We start from the raw sequence: 23,066 nt of genomic DNA on the forward strand, positions 1-23,066 counted from the left end.
TGATTCCACTCCATCCTCAACTCCCTTCCCCACCACTAAGGTTCTCAAAAGCCATCTGTCCAAAGGGTCTTCTCTCTCCCAGGTGGCCTGAATAGTGTTTTAGCAACACTCACTCTCACATACACCAAGACTGCTCTTCAGCACTGCTGAGGAAACACACATTATTCCTGATGCTTCACTAGCCCTTCAGGACATGTCTCCATTATCTCTAAAAACTTTACAAAGATGTTTCCTCACTGAAAACTAGCGCATAACCATGGATGAAATTTACATAGCAACATTTCTTTTTTATAACCCAAGTCACAAAGGAATATTTGTGTGTGTTTTTAAATATTTTCCCCCAGGGGGCACCTGGGTGGCTCAGTGGGTTAAAGCCTCTGCCTTCGGCTCGGGTCATGATCCCTGAATCCTGGGATTGAGCCCCACATCGGGCTCTCTGCTCTGCGGGGAGCCTGCTTCCTCCTCTCTCTCTCTCTGCCTGCCTCTCTGCCTACTTGTGATTTCTCTCTCTGTCAAGTAAATAAAATCTTAAAAAAAAAAAACAAAAAAAGATCTCAGGGTCCTGGGATCAAGCCTCACACCGGGCTCGCTGCTCAGTGGGGAAGTCAGCTTCCTCCTCTCTCTCTCTATCTGTGCCTGCCTCTCTGCCTACTTGTGATCTCTATCTGTCAAAATAAATAAATACAATCTTAAAAAAAAAAATTTCCCCCCAAAAGCTTCCCTAGTCACACATTAATTAATAAAATAATGAAATTCCTTGATAAGTTTTAGTTCTCATAAACATTAACATATAACCATGAAAATATCTAAGTTTTAAAAATTTTAAAATAACAATTTTTTTTGCTTTTTATATCATGTGACAAGACGACCACATTTTTCTTTTTTTTCTTAAATGTTTATTTAAGTAATCTCTACACCCAGCGTGGGGCTCAAACTCATGACCCCAAGATCGAGAGTCTCATGTTCTTTGGACTGAGCCAGCCAGATGCCCTAAAACCACATTTTTCAAAAAGTTAAGTCCTACTCCCACAACAGCTTCCCCAGAGACTCATTTCATAAGTAATACACATAATGAGGATCCCTTGTTGATGAATTTCAATCCTTAAATAATTAGCTATCGTCCATTTCTCTACTACGTACATAATTTAATTTACAGAAGTCTAGGAGATTAAAAAAATGTTTAAATTATTTCCTTATAAAAACCTGGTCACTAGAAGCCTTGTTAACTATCCTAAATACAATGTATGATCTATGTTGAAAGCCAGTTAGACAACGCAGTCTCATTCAGCTTAAGGTATATTACTGGGTTTTTAATTTTACATTACCAAATAGCTAAAGCCCAATTTTCACCCTTTAAACAATTCCAGGATAAGAGTGTGTACATGGGGGCACCTGGGTGGCTCAGTGGGTTAAGCCTCTGCCTTCAGCTCAGGTCATGATTCCAGGGTCCTGGGATCGATCCCTGCATTGGGCTCTGCTCAGCAGGGAGCCTGCTTCCTCCTCTCTCTGCCTGCCTCTCTGCCTACTTGTGATCTCTGTCTGTCCAATGAATAAATAATAATAATAATAATAAAAGAGTGTGTACATGGGGAACTCCAGAAAAATTGAAGAGGGGAAAAAAATGAGCCAAGCCATTGCTACATGTTACCATAACAAAACTACCAAAAATCCCTATGCACAAGCACAGGGACTAATAGTCCTTTGAGCCAGGGACCCCCCCCATCCTCATCTTTGTCTATGCCAAAGTAGTGTTCTCCCTCCACAGTACAGATTCTATCAATTTCTCCATACTTAAAAATGTATTACAAGTTAGATGATGAACAAGAAATGGATAAAGATGATGTGGGGGGAGTGTGTGTGCGCGCACACACACACGGAGTATTATGCGGCCATCAAAAAGTGAAATCTTTTTGATGTGAAAAAGTGAAATCATTTGCAACAACGTGGATGGAACTAGTTAGAGGGTATTATGCTGAGTGAAGTAAGTCAATTAGAGAAAGACAATTACCATATGATCCCACTGATACGAGAAATTTGAGAAACAAGACAGAGGATAATAGGGGAAGGGAAGGAAAAAGGAAACAAGATGAAATCAGAGAAGGAGAGAAACCATAAGAGACTCTTAATCTCAGGAAACAAACTGAGGGTTGTTGGAGGGGAGGGGGTTGGAGGAATGAGGTGGCTGGGTCATGGACATTGGGGAGGGTATGTGCTATGGTCAGTGCTGTGAATTGTGTAAGACTGATGAATCACAGACTTGTACCCCTGATGCAAATAATACATTATATGTTAATAAATATATATAAATGATTAAAAAAATTAGATGAAGAAGAAGAAACAGTAAGACTTCTAAAAATATAGTATTTTTGAATAAATAAAAATTAAATGTTTAAGGACCATCACTCTTCAGCTGTTTATATAACAAAAAATTACAAACATAAATCAACAGAAGAGGAGATATGATACATCCATACACTGAAATATTACATAGTTGTTAAGATGAGAACCTCAGAGCTCTAAAAACTTGCAAAGATGCCAGCATTAATGACACCCCCTGAGCAAATGCTCCCTTTTGGGGTCCCAACTGTACAGTAAGCATTTTGGTGGAAGTATGCCCTTACCCAGCAAGGTATATACTAAGCGTTCTTGGTAATAATCAAACAGCACAGGAAACAACCCTGCTAAAGCCAAAACTGGGTTAGAGAAGGGGTTACATTAAGCTGTGTACTGCCTTAAATATTAAAGATGGACATTAAGAGAAACTTAAATTATTTTATCAAGTCAGTAGTACATGCACATTAAAATCATTTAATATGACTGCTATTGCAAAACAAATTAAGTAAATATAGCTTTGGGCCATTCTAGAAGGCTCTCTGTAATGGAAAAATCAAAAGATTAACCGAAAGAGTAGTTTAGAAAAAGGTGTCTGTGAGCTAAAAATGGAAAAATATTAAAAATATTTTAAGAGAGGGGTGCCTGGGGGGCTCAGTCGGTTTATCATCTGCCATCAGCTCAGGTTATGATCCCAGGGTTCTGGGATCAAGTCCCATTTTGGGCTCCCTGCTCAGTGGGGAGTCTGCTTCTCCCTCTCCCTCTGCCCCTCCTCCTGCTTGTGCTTGCTCACTCTCTGTCAGATAAATAAATAAAATCTTTAAAAAACTACTTTCAGAGAAAGTAGTATACTTAAACAGGAATTATTTTATATATCCAAAACACTCTGGAGCTAATTTTTTTTTTTTTATCCTAAACCAGATCTCTCTTTAACTATTGTCCTTTTTCTTGTCATTCATTCCTATATTAATATGGTCAATTTAGAGGCTTACCAAAAATTACAATTTTTTAACCTCTGTAATTTAAAAAGTTAATTACCCAGTTTGTGGATAATTTGTTTCTTCCTAGTGACCCACTATACTCATCTGGCTGCTTATCAGTATTACCTCCACCAGAGGGCAGACAAAAGGAAGATGAAGCTGGGAAAATTACCAACTTGTTAGCTTCCCAAGAAGCTTTAGTAGTATCAACCAAGAAGTTCAAAAGCACTACCGTTATAGGATTCTCTGAGACCGCCTTCCCAACTGGAAACAGTATTAGACAAAATACAGCAGAAAAGGTGGCAAATATTAATTCATGCATTTATTCATTCATTCAACAAATATCTGAGTTCCAACTACATGCCAGTCACATTCCAGGCTCTAGGGATTCAGCAGTAAATAAAACAAACAAAAGGCCCTGTTGTCGTGGAGCTTTAATCTGTATCTGTCTAGGAGACAGATAATAAAGCACATAAACAAACAATTTCAAGTACAGATAAGGACTCTGTGGGAGAAAAAAACCTGCAAGAAGTTAGTGACAAGGCAGGCTATTTTTAAACAAATTAATATGTAATGCCTGAATGAAATGATTGAATGAGCCATGCTTTAAATGGGAGAAGGGCATTCCAGGAAGAATAAACAGTAAATCCAAAGGTCCTGGGGCAGAAACTAACCTGGGATACTGAATTAACAGCAGAGAGGATAGTGAGACTGGAGGGTAGTGAGCAAAGCAGAAGAGATTACACAGGGGTGGGCAGAAGACCAACCATGTAATCATGTGGGCCTCCTGACCACAGTAAAAACTTCAGATTTTATCTAACAGTAATGGGTTCTGTTGCCTAAGACTGGAAGCTGAAAGATCAGTGAGGAGCTACTGTTGCAGTCCGGTCCCAGGAAGATGGTGGTTTGACACAAAGGCAGTGGCAGTACAAACAATAAAAAACAGCCAAAATCGGAAGGACAGTAAGTTAGGAGCCATCACAGCTGACAATGAGGGACCAAATGCAGGATGAGTGAAACAGGAGACTTCAGAATAACTTTCACTGTCAGCCTAAGCAACGGGATGGAGGATAACACCATCTTCTGAGGAGTAGAAGCTACCACCAGTGAAGCAGGATGAAAATCAAGAGTCCATGTCCCAGAAGCCAAGGGAAAACTGTTTCAGCAGGAAGGAGTTCTCTACCATCCGTGCTAAAGGTGACCAAGAGACCTAATGTGGCAAGACTGATGTCACTGGTGACCATGAGAAGAATCATTTTTTTACAGCACAGGAAGGATCAATCACTCTGTAGTGGGTTTAGAAGAGGAGAGGTGGGGAGCTGAGGAATAGATAAGCCTACATGGACTCTTCCCAAGATTTCTGTCGTTGTTTTTGGACACAAAGTAGCTTTATTATTTTTTGAGGTTTTACTTATAACATTTCATTTTTTAAAATTTCAAACTTATAGTTGAAAAAAGTAGTATAAAAAAAGAAAAAAGCAGTATGGTGAAAAATACTCTTAGACCTTTCACTTATTCACTAATTGTTAATGTTTGCCACATTTGCTTTATCATTCTCTTTTCAGTCTAATAATTATTGCTTGTCCATTTGAGAGTAAATTGAAGATATTCTGACCATTTACTTCTAATAATTCACTGTGTATCTTTCTAAGAACAAGGACGTTGTCTTACACATCCACAGTACAATGACCAAATTCAGAAAACTTAACATTGATGCAATACTATTATTTAATATTCATTACATACTCAAATTCTGCCAATGTCCTGATAATGCTATTAGGTCAGTTAGATTTTCTGATCCAAGATCCAATCCAGGATTATGCACTGCACTTTGTCAGAGCTCTTAAACTTCCTTTATTTAATCTTTAGCACTTTTTCGAAATTTTATTTATTTGAGTGAGAGCATGCATGAGAGAGCGAGTGAGAAAATACATGAGCACATGCACTTGTGCTCGCAAACAAGCAGAGGAAAGGGGCAGAGAAAAGGGAGAAGCAGAGTACCGGCCCTGGGCAGGGAGCCCAACAGGGGACTCCATTCCAGGACCCTGGGATCATGACCTGCGCTGAAAGCAGATGCTAAACCAACTGAGCCACCCAAATGCCCTCAGTTAAGGTCCCTCAATTGTTTCTTCTATGTAGATTTTGGTTATGCATTTTAGAAAAACCACAGAAAAGTAATGATGTCCCCAATTAAGCACATCAAAAGGAACGTGTTTTAAGATTTTATTTATTTATTTGAGAGGGGGAGAGAGAGAGCATGAGCAAGCTTGATCAGGGGAGAGAGGAAGCAGCAGACTTCCCGCTGGGCAGGAGCACACACGGAGCTCCATCCCAGGACCTCAGGATCAGGACCTGAGCTGAAGGCAGACGCTTAACCAACTGAGCCACCCAGGTGCCCCAAGAGGAACCTATTTATCCCACTACTGGTGATGTTAACTTTGATCAGTTGGTTGAGATGGTGTCTGCCAGATTTCTTCACTGTGAAGTACTCCTTTTCCCCGTTGGTCATTAATCTCTGGAGAGACCACTGGAAACTGTATTAGTACCCTTCTCCCCATCCAGTTTTCTCCATTAGTAATGCTGGTGTGAACCAACAAGACCATAATTGTTGCAAGCCAGTCAGTTTTCTAATTCTATTACTCCTTCTACATTTTTATTGACAGTCTACTTGAGAATGCTTTCTCCTTTTCCTTTACTTATTATGAACTTGTGGATTCTTACTTTATTCAATGGTAATAATGGGTAACCCATTATTACCATTATTCATTTTGAGGCTCAAATTTTCCCAGATTTGGCTGTTCAAACTAGTTCCTATGTCTTTTTGAAGTACCACCACCATTTTGGGGAATACTTCCTTACCCTGTATTCTAGGCTAATCTTCTGCTATTTCTGCCCCAGCCCTGGAGTCAGCCATTTAGACCTGGGCACTATTTGTGCTTACTGCTACTAGGGTATCATTGCTTCTAGACCTTTCCATCAGACAGAGCTAGAAAATGTTACTCTAAATTCAATCAAACACCAGAGATGCTTCACTGCCTTCTTCCATTTCATCTTTATTTCTTTTCCCACAGTAAAAACTCTACCTCAAAAAATATCAATGAATTTACTCATTTGCTTATTTCTATGACACATACAAAATAGTTCAAGAGTTACTATATATCTACCACACAGGGGTCAAGATTTCTTATTTTTGTAATCCTTTCTATCTTTAGATTTAAGGAAGATAGTCAAAGTACTGTATTAAAAACTTACTTGGATTTTTCTTTTCTTCAGAGAGTTCATGTTATTCATTGAAACATAGTTGGTTCCTTTGTTGCTGTTTGTATTCAATTTTGGACGTTTTTTATTTCAGCCTTGTTAATTTTATTTTTGAACATATAAAACATAAACAAGTTTCCAAAACTATACAAAAAGATATAGTCACAGCAGTGTCATTCCCTCCACTATGCCTTCTACTAAGTTCCTACCCACCTCCTGTAAGTAACTTACTAGTTTCTGGTTATCCTCTCCTGCATTTATTTTTATTCTATCAAAAAAATTACATTTTCTCAAAAAAAAAAAAATGCTTTCTCAATGTGGAGCCGGAGACACAGGGCAGAACAGTAGATCAAGAAAAGAATTTTAAGATGGGAGACAAAGGAGCTTCTGGGTGGCTCAGTTGGTTAAGCCTCTGCCTTCCACACAGGTCAGGTTCCTGGGAGAGAGTACGGCTTTGGGCTCCTTGCTCAGGAGGTAATTTGCTTCTCCATCTCCCTCTACCTACAGCTCCCCATGCTTGTGCGCAGACATGCGCTCGTGCTCTCTCTCTCTGTCAGTAAATAAATTCTTCAAAAGAAATATCTTCTGGTTTAATTTGAGGAATATCAGAGGGTTCTCATATTCAAAAAGAGACTGCCATATTGTTCATAACCTTCCAAAATAGTTGTATGTATAGCTCTAGAAAACCCACATTAAAATGGGATCATTATTTTGGAAGGATAATCAAGTTTTCACTACCCATTAATGTCAACAGGAGAAAATCTGCCCTGGGCAGAGGGAGGTCTTGAACTCTGAGCCAGGCGTTGAACCAGAAACAGAGAGGTGAGAGAATGGCTGACTCAAGGATCTGTGTACAATTAACACAGCCACATGGTAACAATCACACTGGAAAAACAAATCCACATCTCTGGCATGTCTTGGAAAGTCTACAAATGTGCTAACGAGTAACTGAGGGTCATTCCTCATGTCCTGGCAAGAAATCACTGTGGCACTGAAGCAAGAAGGTGGACTCCAGGTTCAGAGAGGTCTGGACTTGAATCCCAAATTGAGTGAACTGAACCACAGGCAAGTCATTTAAGAATTCAGGAGTACAGTTTCCTCACCTGTAGAACTGGATAATGCCTACTTTGCCAAGTCCATGTAAGATATAAATAGAATAATGTACAGCATCACCCCCGGCCCAGAACAAATGTCTAATAATTAGTTCCTAGAACAAATACAGGTTAAGCCAGTCAGCAAGGTAAAGAATTAGTAACAAAGTGTACTTTAGTAACCCCCCCCCCCCCCGGAAAAACTCCCAGAACTTACATCATCTCAGGCAGTACTTGGTAAGGGCAAAAAAATGTCCGATACTTTGTTCTAATTCTCAATTTTCATAATGTCCCAGAATCTATTTTTAAAGTGTAAAAATATGTGCTGACATACTAAAGCACCAATGGCTTAAAAGAAACAATTCTAGGGAGATGCTGATCAAATGGCACAAACCTCCAGTTACGAGAGAGGACACTCTGGGGATATAAGGTACAGCATGGTTACTACTGTTAACAACACTGTATTCTATACTTGACAGTGGCTAAATACGGCCACTGGCACACACAGGTGATCAGCGTGTTAACTAATCTTACTGTGGTCATCATTATTCAATGTATATAAATATCAAATCATCAGGTTGTATGCTTTAAACTTATGCCATGTTATGTGCCAATTATATCTCAACAAAGCCGGGGAAAATTACAAAAGAAGAAATTCTACAAGTTAACAAAGACCAATGACTCAAGAATAGCCTCGTAAACAACGCTGATGGCTCACAGACATGCACCTGAATGTACTGCAAGCCATATTAACCAATTTTATAATTTTACAAATGTGTATACACAAGACAGTTAACCACGTTCAATAAAACAGTATTTTAAAAGCTTCTATTTCGGTTTCAGATTCATCTACAATACGGAAAATCTTGAAATGATCTTGAGCCAAATACTGAAATACACAATAAACTTTCAGAGCCACAGATCGGTAATAACCCTAAGTCCCACACGAACGAGTCTTAAAATGTATAATGGCAAAGAAACTCAAAGCATACAATTTTATGTATCCAAACCATCCTTTTCCTCCACAACTAGAAAAGACTTTTATTTCATCTTAAATAAGCAGTGTGTGCTGTAAGTTCTAGAAGCTCTACTCCAGAGTCACAATCTCAGTTTGCAACACTAAAAAGGAATGAAAATAGAGCGTTCTCATCAACAATTAAATCTCAAATGTCTTAAGAAAACTTCCCAGCAGGGCGCTAATCTACACGCCGAGCTATTCTGCCAGTGGCCAAAAGAGAAAAAGATGCATCCACATCCTCTACCAGAAGAGAAAAGGAAGGAGTGGGAGAAAAGGGAAGAGAGACAGAGACCGAGAGAGAGATGCAAAATAACAAAGCATCGTTTCTATAAACAAATGAAAGTCTGTTTTTAAACTTTTGGAAACTCAGTCTTCCCTTACCGTATGGCAATAAATACCAAAGTAGAAGGCAATCATTTTTGAAGCAGTGTTTTGAAGCAGAGAAAGAATGTGGAAAGAAAAGGAAAAACATTTTATCATGTACAGAATATACAAGAATTCATAATCCATTACCCACCCACCCACCCCCAATACTGGACACAACCATTTCCAAAACAAATTTAACAAGAAACCGCTAGACTCATTTTTAGCACTCAGCGGAAAACTTTTATGAGCTTTCCCAGAGCTCTCCACCCAATAACCCTTCTGGGCAGTCCCGACTAACCGCTATTTTCGGGGCAACCACCAGCTCGCGCTCTGAGTCCCTCCGGGAGGCCTCGGGGCGTAGGGACCGACCTGGGGGTGTGGAGGCCGAGGGACTACAGGCCGCCCCCTCGCTTCCCAGAGCGAGCAGTCCGAGCCGCCCAGGAAGTGCCCGAGGCGGCGGCCGAGCGGCTGACCCCCGTGCGGGAGCGCAGCGCGACCAAGGCGCGCCCGTCCCGTCCCTCCCTGGCAGGCTCCGCCACCCGGCTCGCCGACCCCGCCAGCCCCACTCTACCCCCGGGTGGGGTTCTGGCGGGGCGGCCCCGAGGCGCCCCACGCCCCCTGCGGGAAGCCCGGGATCCCCCCCGCGGGGCGCTCCGACGAGCCGCGGCGCGTGCGATCGCCGCCTACCTGGAGGGACTCAGGTCCGCGTCGACCGGCCGCTGCCTGAGTCCGCGGGGAGCTCAGCAGCTCCTCGGGCACGGAGCCGGCGTGCAGAGCGAAGCGCACCGCCGCGACGAGCGCCACCGAGATCCGCCGGCCACACCCAGGCCCGCGCCGCCCAGCAGCCAACTCCGCGGCGCGCCGGGGCCGGGGCGGGGACGTGGCTCGAGGCGCGAGGCGCGAGGCGCGAGGCACGAGGCGCGCGGGCCCGACGGGGACGCGGCGCGGGCGCGCGCGCACCCTGGAGCGCGCGTCGCCCGAGCAGGGGGACAGGGGGCGAAGGCGGCGGCGGGCGTCGCGCGCAGCTTCTGCTTCCTATTTTCTGTCTCGTTTCCTGCTAGAAGAAGAAGAAAAGCATTAATTCCCAGGCAGTTTCGTTTTCTTGTCGTTGTGGCGCCTGGACGCAAGAGCACACTTCTGAGCGTCCAAGTGGTGTGGCCGGTTTCCTTCCTGGCACCGCAGAACCCTCAGTTTGCTCGTGGGCAGGATGGGGGGCTGAGGTAGAAGACCCCGTTCTGTTTAGGTTTAACAGCCTGGAATTCTACGTTTAAGAAAGTAAACTGGAGCCCAGAGTCACACTAAACTGCATTGGAATCCCAGCTGGTCGGGTGCCTGCGTACGTCTCAGGGGCTCAGCTTGGTCACAGGCCAAAGAGGGATGATCCTTACCTCCTAAACGTGCTAACATATCAAATGAGATGCCGTTTGCCCAGAGCCTGCCTCTAAATAAATGACCAATACTTGGAAGTTGTTACTGGTGAAACCAGGCCTTTCACATGATCCTGGCGAGTCGCTCATCTCTGCAGGGGTTAAACATCATATGCATCTCAACCGAGGTTTTTTGTTTTGTTTTTTTTTTTCCCTTTTCTTTTTCTTTTCTTTTCCTTTCTTTCTTCTTCTTTGTAATGTTTAAAATGTCAGAAAATGAATGCAACTACCCAGTTTGCTTCCTCTGAAGTCAGTACCGCCGGGGAGCAGTTTTCCTCTCCCCACCCCCATCTTTCTTCTGAGTTAATTCCAGTTTGACAGACTGTTGCTATAGCATTCCTTCTCTGACGTCAAACAATTTAAAGAAACCGCCCTGGGTAACGAACACAGCAGAGGAGCTCTTTGTGGAGTTTCTGTGAAGGAGAAAGGTTTGAACGATGTGAGAGAACTTGAACACCTCCGCAGCTTTGCATTTCTTGCTCTTCAGCTGCTTCCCACTATCACCTGGAATAAATCTATTAGTACATTGAAAGAGATGATGCCATGCGAAGCCCAGTCTGTTTGCGACTGTGCAGAACATGTGGACTTTTTGTATAAAAGCCAGACCATGACAAAAATGGAAACTGTTGTAGTGCTAGGATGATGAGATTATAGGTGTTTTTCCCCCCAATTTTTTCATTTCCCTGATGTGGGGGTGCTTCTTCCATGAAGAAGAAAGGAGAAATGTCAAATATTCTACATACCAAAGTGTCAGGAAAGTTGATTGAAACTTGAATGGTTTGCATCTGTCACTGATTGTTTTAATGATTAAATCCCGAGCTTTAGGGCACCTGGGTGGCTCAGTGGGTTCAAGCCTCTGCCTTCAGCTCAGGTCATGATCCCAGAGTCCTGGGATCAAGTCCCGCATTAGGCTCTCTGCTCGCTGGGGAGCCTGTTTCCTCCTCTCTCTCTCTGCCTGCCTCTCTGCCTACTTGTGATCTCTGTCTGTCAATAAATAAATAAAATCTTTTAAAAAAAAAAATAAAAAAAATAAATCCCGAGCTTTAGCACCATCATTTTAAAAAGGAAGCAGAAGGAAATTATTCCTTAAGGAACTCTGATTATACACCAGGCGCTCTGCTTTATTATATTGTGCTTAGTTCTCATGATGACTTTACAATGTACACTTTATCCCCATTTTATAAATAAGGAAACCGAGACTGAGTGAGATTAATTTACCTGAAGTCACACAGGGAATGGCAGAGCTTACATGGAACCTATATTGGATTGACTTCAGAGCCCACTTTCTTTAGATATTTTCTGTCTTGTCCTTGTGCCCTGGAACTTCAACAGATGTTAAAGGCCTTTGAGAAGTAATCGGGTTAAGTTTATTCATTGAATAACAAGTTGCTAATATTTGGGAAAACCTGGTTGAAATTATTGAGATATTCTATTCCAGAAAAGAATGAGGGAAATATAAATCAACAACTTCTTACTACAAAAATCTGAAAAGATATAACAAGAATTTACTGATCTTTGTTTGAAGATTTAAGAATAAGTTGCACAAAATGATGACTTCAACCTTGGTGAAAATTTGCTACAGACAAATTACTAGAAGAATAAAGTCCAAATATGAAAGTTTAATTGTTATCCAAACTAGCCCACTTCCAAGAATATTATATTTCTGTTTTGCCACATCTGCCGCATATTTTTCTGAAAAGAACACTTACTTGTTAGAGGACAAGCCTATATTGCAAATCTGAAAGTCGATCTGATGAAAAGAATTTCATTACCAGAAATAATTTCCTAAGAGCCTAGTAATGCATCTAAGTGATCCAGCAATTAGTAATATTGCAAATGATGATGTAATCCATGCCAAAAGAAAATGGGGGGGGGTGGGGAAAAGAAAGAAAGAACGAAAAGAGAGAGAGAGAGGGAGGGAGGGATGGAAAGGGTTGGATTACTATTTTGAAACCTGCTGATTTGTGTAGACAATTGCAGGGATGTATCCTGCTTCTAATGCTTGAACTCAGTGTTCTTGTGTTTGGGTACCACTCGCTGATACTTAGATTTCTAACTTATTAGGCTCTTGTTCTGACATCTTACTCTATTAAAAGAGGAGGATGGGATCTGCGATAAAGAACTTCTGAAGATAAAACCCCTGTTTCATCCTTGTGTTCCAAGTAGTGTGTAAGAGCAGACCTTGCACACAGTAGGTACTTGATGAACAGATGAATTAAGGAAGGAACTTGGCCACTTTGGTTTACTCAAATAACCTTCGTACCTAACTCTACTCCCATGCCCCGCTCAGAGTCATAGAAAGGGAGAGAGTGATCATTATTTTTCTGGGAATTTGGTTGCAGTTGCTTCTGCAGGGTGTTTTCTCCTACAATCAAGTTCAAAGAAGTTCTGCTCTCAGTCCGGTGTTGAATGTATCTGAGAATCTGGTTCTCAGGGATATACCCTAAAATTCAGAGTGCCCTGGCTTTATAACCTCTGCTTTTAAATGATACCCTAGAAATCATATATTTTTTTCTAAGCCTGCTTTGCTCTGAATGACAAGTGCATTAAGAAGAACAGAACCATCAAATTGTACCATACACCAGTACTGCTCTATTGAATGTGTTGTATGCATTCCAAGTCGATTGTATTCAGGATGAGGCCAAATTTTATATATATAATACATTTTATAGAACTAAAGTAATAGCTTTTCTTCCAACAACAAAATAAGATGTTTTTTTTTTTTAAAGATTTATTTATTTATTTTAGAGTGGGGGCAGGGAAGAAGGAAGAGAGGGAATCCCAAGCAGACTCCCTGCTGAGCATGCAGTCCAACGTGGGGCTCCATCCCATGCCCCTGAGATCATGACCTGAGCCGAAATCAAGAGTTGGATGCTTGACTGACTGAGCCACCCAGACACCCCACAAAATAAGTTTTAAAATATAAAATGGAGGGACAGCTGGGTGGCTCAGTTGGTTGAGCAGCTGCCTTCGGCTCAGGTCATGATCCCAGCGTCCTGGGATCGAGTCCCACATCGGGCTCCTTGCCCTCCGCAGGGAGCCTGCTTCTCCCTCTGACTCTGCCTTCCACTCTGTCTGCCTGTGCTCGCTCTTGCTCTCTCTCTGACAAATAAAGAAATAAAATCTTAAAAAAAATAAATAAAATAAAATATAAAATTGAAATAGTCTAATAGAATCTACAACAGATTTCCTCAAGGATGTAGGAAGTGATTCCTCAGTCAATTCTTTAAAAAACTTATGTGTCACTTCAGACATCCTTGCCCCCAAATGGTTATGTCTAAATACTTTCCAATTTTCTCATGCACAATGCACTTCCATATTAAACCATTTTATAGCTTATGTTTTGAGATTGCCTTTGTTGTATTCTTCTGACACTCCTGATACAAATAAATTATAGCTCTTGCATTGTTCTACTCAGATTTTATAATGACAGTCTGGGTCTGTAATCTCCATGCTCATCAGTGACCTTAGGAGAGCACTGTACTTAACTAACGATGTCTGTCATAGGCATGAGAAGGGGAAGGAGAAGCACCTGGCATGAATTTATTACACCATATCCTGTGGCTCAGGTCCCTGGAATCTGTCACTGGAAAAAGACAGGCCGAGTGAAAAGAACACTAAACTGCAGATCAGAAGACTTGGTTCTGAGTTTTTGGCTCTGGTATGAAATATCTGTGTGATCTTTGGCAGATCACAACCCACCTGCACTCTGTCTCTTATTCAAATATAAAACGAGAGTGCTGGATCTGACGGGACGGACAAATAGCAGTGATGCCAGCACTCAGCACTATGCCCAGTGTACAACCTCACTCATCAGTCGTGTATTCTCTTCCTCCAAACTCATCCCAACCCAGGAATGCCGGGAAGGTCTCATCTGTTGGTGCTGACGAGTACAGACACTCTGTTAGCTCTCTATTGCTGTGTCAGATGCCACCCCAAAACTTAGTGGATTAGAGCAACAACAAACATTTACTTTGATCATGAGGAGCCAATTTAGGCAGGATTGGCTGACACCCTCTTAAGCTCTGGGCAGTTCACCTAGTTTGATTTTACTTTCAAGGTGGCTCGTATGGGGTTGCCAGGTTGGTGCTGGCTGTTGGTTGGAAGGTGAGCCAGGGCGGTAGACAAAGACCTCTGTTCCTCTTCACGTAAGCCTTTCCACAGACTACTTGGAAGTCCTCACAATACACTAACTGGATTCTAAGAGCAGGTGTTCTAAGGGAACAAGGAGGAAGTGCATAGCGTTTTTATGACTTAGCCTTAGGAAGCACATACTGCAGCTTTCACCATACTCTCTGGGTGTATGCTATCTCAAATTCAAGTGGTAGGAACACAGACCTCTTGATGGAGGAGTAGCAGCATAGGCTGTAATGTTGTAGCCATTTTGGGAAATACAGTCTGCCACAAACAAGCATATTTGCTAACCTTGGATTAATCTATGAAACTCACAATCTAAGAATCTGCTTTTCCATTCCTTCCTTGCATTTAACATTGACTTTGCTTATTTATGCTAATGTGCTCTAGCCAATAGATATTTCAAACAAAGGAAAATATCTTGCTTTCCTTGTTAATCTGTTTGTTTGACTTTGCTTCCTTTTTTTAATTTTAATTTTTAAAATTAACATACTGTAAAATCGACCTCTTTCTCTTCATATATGGTTCTGTGATTTTAGACACAAGTACAGATTCATGTAACCACCTCTACAATCAGTGTACAAAATAGTTTCATCACCCCCAAAGAACTTCCTCATGCTATCCCATTACTATTGTTGTTGTTCCTGTTACTGTTCTAGCTCACCTTCCTCCCCTAACCCCCAGCAATCACTGATCTGTCCTCCATCCCTATAGCTTTGTTTTTTCAAGAATATTATGTAAGTAAAACTTTTAAGACTGACCTCTTTCATTCACCATAATGTCTTGTTCCCTCTTGTTGCTCAATAGCGTGGTATGAAAGTTAGAGTTTGTTCACCTACTCAAGGATATTTGGGATGCTTTCCAGTTTGAGGATTCATAATTCATAATTATTAATAGTTTCCATAAACACTCATGTACAGGTTTTTATTTATTTTATTTTAGTTTTTTATTTTTAAATATTTTATTTATTTATTTGTCAGAGAGAGGGAGAGAGAGCACTAGCAGGGGGAGCAGCAGGCAGAGGCAGAGGGAGAGGCAAACTCCTCACTGAGCAAAGAGCCCAATTCAGGACTCAGTCCCAGGACCCTGAGATCATGACCTGAACCAAAGTCAGATGCTTAACCGGTGAGCCACCCAGGTGTTTCTCATGTACAGGTTTTTATATTAACATATGTTTTCATTTCTTTAGGGTAGATACCACGAGTGGGATTGTTGGGTTACATGGTTAGTGTATGTTTAACCTTATGAGAAATTGCAAAATCATTTTCCTGAGTGGATGGTTTATTTTTCATACTCACCAGCAATGTATGGAAGTTCCAGATGCTATTGAGTCCTTGCCAGCACTTGATATTGTCAGTTTTGTATTTTTAAATATTTTGCCACTCAACTAAGTGTATAGTGGTATCTCATAACAGTGCTTTATTTTGGAATCTTCTTCAGCATCACACATGCATGTTATCTCCTGCCTTTTCCTGCCTAGATCCATTCCATGCATTTCTGTCAAATTAATTTTCCTGAAACACAGCACTGATTAGATCCCTCTTTGGCTCAAAGAACATACAATGGTTTCCAATTATTTACCGAGTTGAATATATCTTCCTTGCCCTGGCATGAAAGGCCTTACTTAATCTGGCTCCAGCCTAACTCTCCAGGCCCAGCTTTTACTACTTTGCTCTATTTTTCACTCCACTCAGCCCTTTCACTCTTCGGACAGCGGGTTCTTCACCTTTTTTATCTTTCTCAGTGCTGTTCCCGAAACTGGCTCTTCCATTTTTCCTTTTGTATCCTTCAAGACCCAAGAATTATAAAAGGACTGTCCTGGCACTTCTGTGCCTGGACGACCACTATGCAATGCGAAGCAATCTCTCTCAGACAGTCTCCCAGGCTTTTAGAGGACCCTCCAGGACAGCTCAGCAAATCCAGGACTGGGCAGGTATCCAGCTGGGGAATGGGTCTCCTTTGCTTATAAAGACCAACAACTTTCCAAGTTATTCTATTAGTATCCCTCCCTTGGAGAGGGGAGAGAAACTGAGATATAAGGTTAATCTCTCTTCCCTGATGCTGCATTTGCCTCAGGACATTTTCTTCCCCAAACTCATTATCCCTTTAACCAATGTCTGAATACTAGAAGACCAAGAGTAAGTATGTAGTAATGATATTATGTCTGTATTAGAAACTCTTAGAGAGATTTTTGAAACATTTTTGAGATTTGAGTTTAATGATATGGTAATTTTTCAAGTAACTTTCCGATAAAGCATGAAGAGTTCTGATAACTGTCATCAATATGTCATTTCCCTTTAACAATGGAAGCTGAAAAAGAATAATTTAATAACATTAATAATTTTCTGTTGGAAACATTTCTTTGGTCTGATACCAAGTCATTTTTGCCTGGAATTCATACTTTGCTTAGGAGGTTAAAAAAAAAAAAAAAAAGACAAGGAAAAGGAGATATATAAACTAATTATTGCTTTAAACATTTTTATTTGGTGGTAGAAACATCACTCAAAACAAATATTAATGAGCCAGTTCTTTAGAACAAATCTCTAAGATTAAGGGATGACTTTGATCTTGCTCTGCCGAAAACAGATTTATGAGTTCCAGCTTCTTTATCCATCTTCTCTAAGTGGACCAAATACGCAAATCCTGCTTCCACCAGCCCATGCAAATTCTAAAGAAATCAAGTGAAATTATTAATGATAGTTAATAGTTAATGATAGTTGATGATAACTCAGTTCAGGTCAAGTGTATGATGTATTCAAGTTACATTTTCATACCTTCCTCCTTGTATAATTATTATGCTAATAATTACAGCATCTAGGGCATAATATATTCTTTTGTATGATCTAGAAGTTTATAATTCCATGCCTATTTTAGGCCAAAATCTCATTGCTGGAGGACTCCTATCTTATCACTGTGTCTATGGCTTTAGCACAGCACCTGCACGTGGTAGGTACCCATCAATGTCTGATCAAGGAATGAAGGAATGAATTAGAGCACTGAGAATAAGTCACTGGGAGCATCATTCATTCATTTGTAAGTATTTAATGAGTTCGCAATGAAAAGCTATCTTTTTTTTTTTTTTTTTAAAGATTATTTATTTATTTATTTGACAGGCAGAGATTACAAGCAGGCAGAGAGGCAGGCAGAGAGAGAGAGAGAGAAGGAAGCAGGCTCCCCGCTGAGCAGAGAGCCCGATACGGGGCTCAATCCCAGGACCCTGGGATCATGACCTGAGCCGAAGGCAGAGGCTTTAACCCACTGAGCCACCCAGGCGCCCCATGAAAAGCTATCTTTAGCAGTGATGTCCACTATCACCACTACTGCTCAACATAGTATTAGAAGTCTTAGCCTCAGCAATCAGACAACAAAAAGAAATAAAAAGCATCTGAATGGGCAAAAAGGAAGTCAAACTCTCACTCTTTGCAGATGACATAGTACTCTATGTGAAAAACCCAAAAGACTCCCCCTCAAAATTGCTAGAACTCATATAGGAATTCAGCAAAGTGGCAAGATATAAAATAAATGCACAGAAATCAGTTACATTTCTATACTCTAATAGTGAGATGAAAGAAAGAGAAATTAAGGAGTCAGCACCCAATACCATCAGATACCTAGGAATAAACCTAACCAAAGAGGCAAGGGATCTGTACTCTGAACTATAGAACGTTCATGAAAGAAATTGAGGAAGACACAAGGAAATGGAAAAATATTCCATGCTCATGGATTGGAAGAACAAATATTGTTAAAATGTCTATGCTGCCTAGAGTAATCTATACATTCAATGCAATCCCTATCAAAATACCATCAACTTTTTTCACAGAGCTGGAACAAATAATCCTAAAATTTGTATGGAACCAGAAAAGACCCCAAATAGCCAAAAGAATGTTGAAAAAGTAAACCAAAACTGGTGGCATCAAAATCCCAGACTTCAAGCTCTATTATAAAGCTGTAATCATCAAGACAGTATGGTACTGGCCTAAAATAGACACATAGATCAATGGGACAGAATAGAGAACCCAGAAATGGACCCTCAACTCTATGGTCAACTAATCTCCAACAAAGCAGAAAGAATATCCAATGGAAAAAAGACAGGCTCTTCAACAAATGTTATTGGGAAAACTGGAGCCACAAGCAGAAGAATGAAACTGAACCATTTCCTTACACCATACACAAAAATAGACTCAAAATTTGAGACAGGAATCCATCAAAATCCTAGAGGAGAACAGAGGCAGCAACCTCTGTGACCTCAGCCTCAGCAACTTTCTAGACACATCTCCAAAGGCAAGAGAAACACAGGCAAAAATGAACCATTAGAGCTTCATCTAGATTAAAAAACAAAACAAAACTATGTAGAGCAAAGTAAACAGTTGACAAAATCAAAAGTCAGCCGACAGAATGGGAGAAGATATAACATATTAGATCAAGGGCAAATAACATATTAGATCAAGGGCTAGTACCTAAACTCTATAAAGAACTTACTAACTCACCACCTAAAGAACTAATAATCCATTTGAGAAATGGGCAGAAGACATGAATAGACATTTCTCAAAGAAGACATATAAATGCCCATCAGACACATGAGAAAATGCTCAACATCACTCAGCATCATGGAAATACAAATGAAAACCACAGTGAGATACTACCTCACTCTGGTCAGAATGGCTAAATTAGCACGTCAGGAAACAACAAATGCTGGCAAGGATGTGGAGAAAGGGGAACCCTCCTGCACTCTTGGTGGGAATGCAAGCTGGTGCAGCCACTCTGGAAAACAGCTTGGAGGTTCCTCAAAATATTAAAAATAGAGCTGCCTAAGACCCAGAAATTCCACTACTGGGTATTTACCCCAAAGATACAAATGTAGTGATTTGAAGGGGCACGTGCACCCCAATGTTAATAGGATCAATGTCCACAATAGCCAAACTATGGAAGGAATGCAGATGTCCATCAACAGATGAGTGAATAAAGAAGATGTGGTATGTGTACATGCACACACACACACACACACACACACACACGATGGAATACTACTCAGCCATCAAAAATAATGAAATTTTAATATTTGCAATGTGGATGGAACTAGAGGGTATTATGCTCAATCAGAGAAGGACAATTATCAGATGATATCACTCATATGTGGAATCTAGAAAACAAAACAGAGGATCATAGAGGAAGGAGGAAAAATAAAATGAGATGAAATCAGAGAGGGAGATAAACCATAAGAGACTCTTAACCATAGGAAACAAACGGTTGCTGGAGAGGGAAGGGTGGGGGATGCAGTAACTGGGTGATAGACATTAAGGAGGGCACATGATGTAATGAACACTGGGTATTATAAGCAACTGATGAATCACTGAACTCTACCTCTGAAACTAGTAATACACTATGATAGGGTCCGTGATCAAAGGAGCAAGACTGATACAAAGCGAAGGTCAAGCAAAGCTTTAATTTGCACCAGCACCGAGAATCAAACCAACCAGCCGCGGCTGTCTCTTAGGAGAGAGCAACCCCCCCAGACTCACAGACTAGCTTTTATAGAGCAAAGGCCATGTAATTGAGCCTGGCCAATGAGACTGTAACGCACAGAGAAAGTTGCATAGTCATGTTAGGTCACACGCAGGTAGCCAATTGAATTACAGTTTACCCTATAGCAGCTGTTTGAACTAGCTTGTCACTCTGATCAGAATTGGCGCTCTAGTTTGGTGCCCAAAAGGCGGGGTTTACATTCCTTGGTGGGTAGGGAGATAGTATGTGTGCTTTACTGATTGGATGTCTCTACCTGGCCTGACTCGTCCTTGTATTCTGGGCTCTGTTATCTCCACCTGACCTGACCTGTCCTTGTATTTAGGCTCTGTTATCAGGGACTGGTCGACCAAATTTTACTAGTTTCCCAGACTTGCTTCTAAGTAAGTTCCTTAAGGAGGGGGGGGCAGGGTCAGTTTAAGTTTACTGCACAAATGACAAAATGGCTATTTAATCAAGATGGAGTCGCTCTGGCTAAGTAGGCCCTTACACACTATATGTTAATTAATTGAATTCAAATAAAAATAAAAAAGAAAAGATATCTTCATAGCTATTTAGGAATGAATTGAATCAGGCTAACAAAATGCTTGATTCAACATTAATGTTTATAGGAAGTGGAGTCTTCTCCTGACAGGTGAGGAAGTCAAGCTAGGGTGGAAGTAAAGCACAAGTTCTAGGGCTTGGAACAGTTTTTATACTTTTCCTTCATCTGCGGTCACATATGAGCTACCTTCGCAGCTTACATGTCTTTTCGATGTCATTTTGGTTCATAACGTCATGTGGGGAGGGGCAAGAGGGCTGCTCTAACACTTTGCCATCTTAATGACAGAGATTGATAAGGGCTTCTGGAGCAATTCACTCTCCTCAGAGACCAAGCATGGGAGAAAACCACAGGGCAGAAGCCAGCTTCTATTCTCATAGCCTGTGCTAAGTGTACTAATGGGAATGATATCATCACCTGTTTTTAAGGGCTCTTAAAAACAGAAAGGGGAAAGCCCAGCCCTTTGATTTGAGCCAGAATATTAGCAGGGTATTGATGGTTTAAACAAAACTGCTTTTCTCCTTTTAAAGTACATATTGGGGGGCAGAGGGGAATCAACCACTGGAACAAAATATTGAGAATACATGTCTAAAATGCTTTAGGAACAAGGCAGGGTTAAGACTTTTCTTAACCAAAACAACTGTCTTTGGAACAGATGTCATAATACAGTATTTCCCCTTTGATATATTTTAGGTTTATATTTATTGGGTATTCAGGAGACTAGATTTCACATTATCTACCTCAATGACTATTGACAACTGATTTATGAGGAGATATATCTACTCTCATGATGCAAAGGAGGCTCAGAGAGAGCAAAATCTTGCCAAAGGTTATCAGGGTTGGGCATGCCTTTTTTGCCTCCCTCAGCCCCAACTCCAACAGCCCTTAAAGCTACTGTGGCCCCTTATATGTTAAAAAAAAAATTATTAAAAAAAAAAAGCTACCCGGTAACTGTGCAATCTAGAACAAAAGGTTTAAACAGATGATATGCAAATTAGCTCCTAAACATGCCCCTCCTTCTGCAATGCCTCTAAGACCCTCCTACAGCCAATCAAGCATCCAATAAATGGTGGGGCTCCCATAATGGAGCCAGAACTTCCTGGCTTACTTAATATGTGGTTGTGTTCTGTCCTTGCTTTTAGGAGCCTACCCTCCGAGCAGTAACACAACTGCTTTCACTTAGGTTTCACTTTGAATGTTCTATTTCCTTCTAGATAAATCAGGGCAAAACCTCTTGCTAATGAATACCTCAGAAGTTTTTCTCTCTCTTCAGTTGTAGCACGTACATAAAAACCTGGCAGGTGGAGAATTGAGCCACTGCACCCTCATCCAACTTGCCCCAACACTTACCGAACCCCAGAGACGTCAGAAATTCTTTTGATTTGGGAACATCAACTTCTTTGCTGCTCCTTTTTGGCTCTCCCTTATCAGGATTAGCTACTTATTGCTCTTCCTGTTTTGCTTCAACTGAAATAAACTTGAGCTCTTATCCCTTCTGTCAGATAGATTTCCCAGCTTAAAAGCTTTGAATAAGAATGACATTAATCCTACCTTTTCTGCAAAGTGGCATTATTGCTCACTACAGATATTTATACTGCTCTGTCTTGCTTTCTGAGAATTTCGTGGACTTTCTCATTGCACATGAGTCAGTGTTTTGGAACTTGCATCTTCCCAAGTAACACGATTGATTGCCTCATTTTTAAAAATCTCATTTTTTCAAAGAAAATTCTAGTCCAACTTATTAATTTAAAAAATCTGACTTCGTTATCATCAAACCCAGAATTCAATTAACCGGCCTTTACATTATTAGCTTTACTTGAAGGTAAGTATATCTTCTGTAGAGACTGACTGTGGGGCAGCTGCACGCGTCTCTGCAAGAAGGTTCCTCTTTGGTGACAATGAGTCAGATTTGTATTAACTCAGAAATGAATTTAAGGAGAAAAAAAGAACCTTGTCATCTAATGAGTAACTGTTTCATCTTGGTCTAGTTGATAAAGCAGTAGCTCCAAAAATAAAACTTACTGTAGATTTGTTCTTTTTTATGTTAAACACCAAACTCTTAACTTTGCTTTTTTGCATACCTAAATAATATATAATTTTTTAAAATGACTTTGAGTATTAGTATTTGGAAGAAACTATTTGGTTTGAGATGGTGTGCTAATTGTTTGGGTCCACATGTGAGCTGAAATACAAATTTCAAAGAAGTTTAAATGTCCCTGATTGTGAGGTGCCTGGGTGGCTCAGTGGGTTAAGCCTCTGTCTGCTTTCAGCTCAGGTCATGATCCCAGAGTCCTGGGGTCAAGCTCTGCATCCAGCCCTCTGCTCGGTAGGAGCCTGCTTCTCCCCTCTCTGCCTCCCTCTCTGCAACTTGTGCTCTCTCTCTGTCACATAAATAAATAA

General features: G+C 40.9%; 1 protein-coding gene across 2 annotated transcripts in view; it reads right to left on the bottom strand.

Annotated features, from left to right (window-relative positions):
• Positions 1 to 10,091, bottom strand: part of GNB4 (G protein subunit beta 4) — a 56,165-nt gene extending 46,074 nt beyond the window's left edge. Inside the window, exon 1 of one of the 2 annotated variants that reach the window (XM_004756629.3) lies at positions 9,732 to 10,091. The gene's annotated coding sequence lies outside the window, so the exon portion shown is untranslated. Of the gene's footprint in view, positions 1 to 9,342; positions 9,608 to 9,731 lie in introns of those variants that run through there. The other variant, XM_004756630.3, reaches the window with a different exon arrangement.
• Between the last annotated feature and the right edge of the window lie 12,975 nt (positions 10,092 to 23,066).

Source organism: Mustela putorius, unplaced genomic scaffold (genome assembly GCF_011764305.1).
Source record: "Mustela putorius furo isolate JIRA1106 unplaced genomic scaffold, ASM1176430v1.1 tig00003834_pilon_pilon_pilon, whole genome shotgun sequence".
NCBI lineage: Eukaryota > Metazoa > Chordata > Mammalia > Carnivora > Mustelidae > Mustela > Mustela putorius.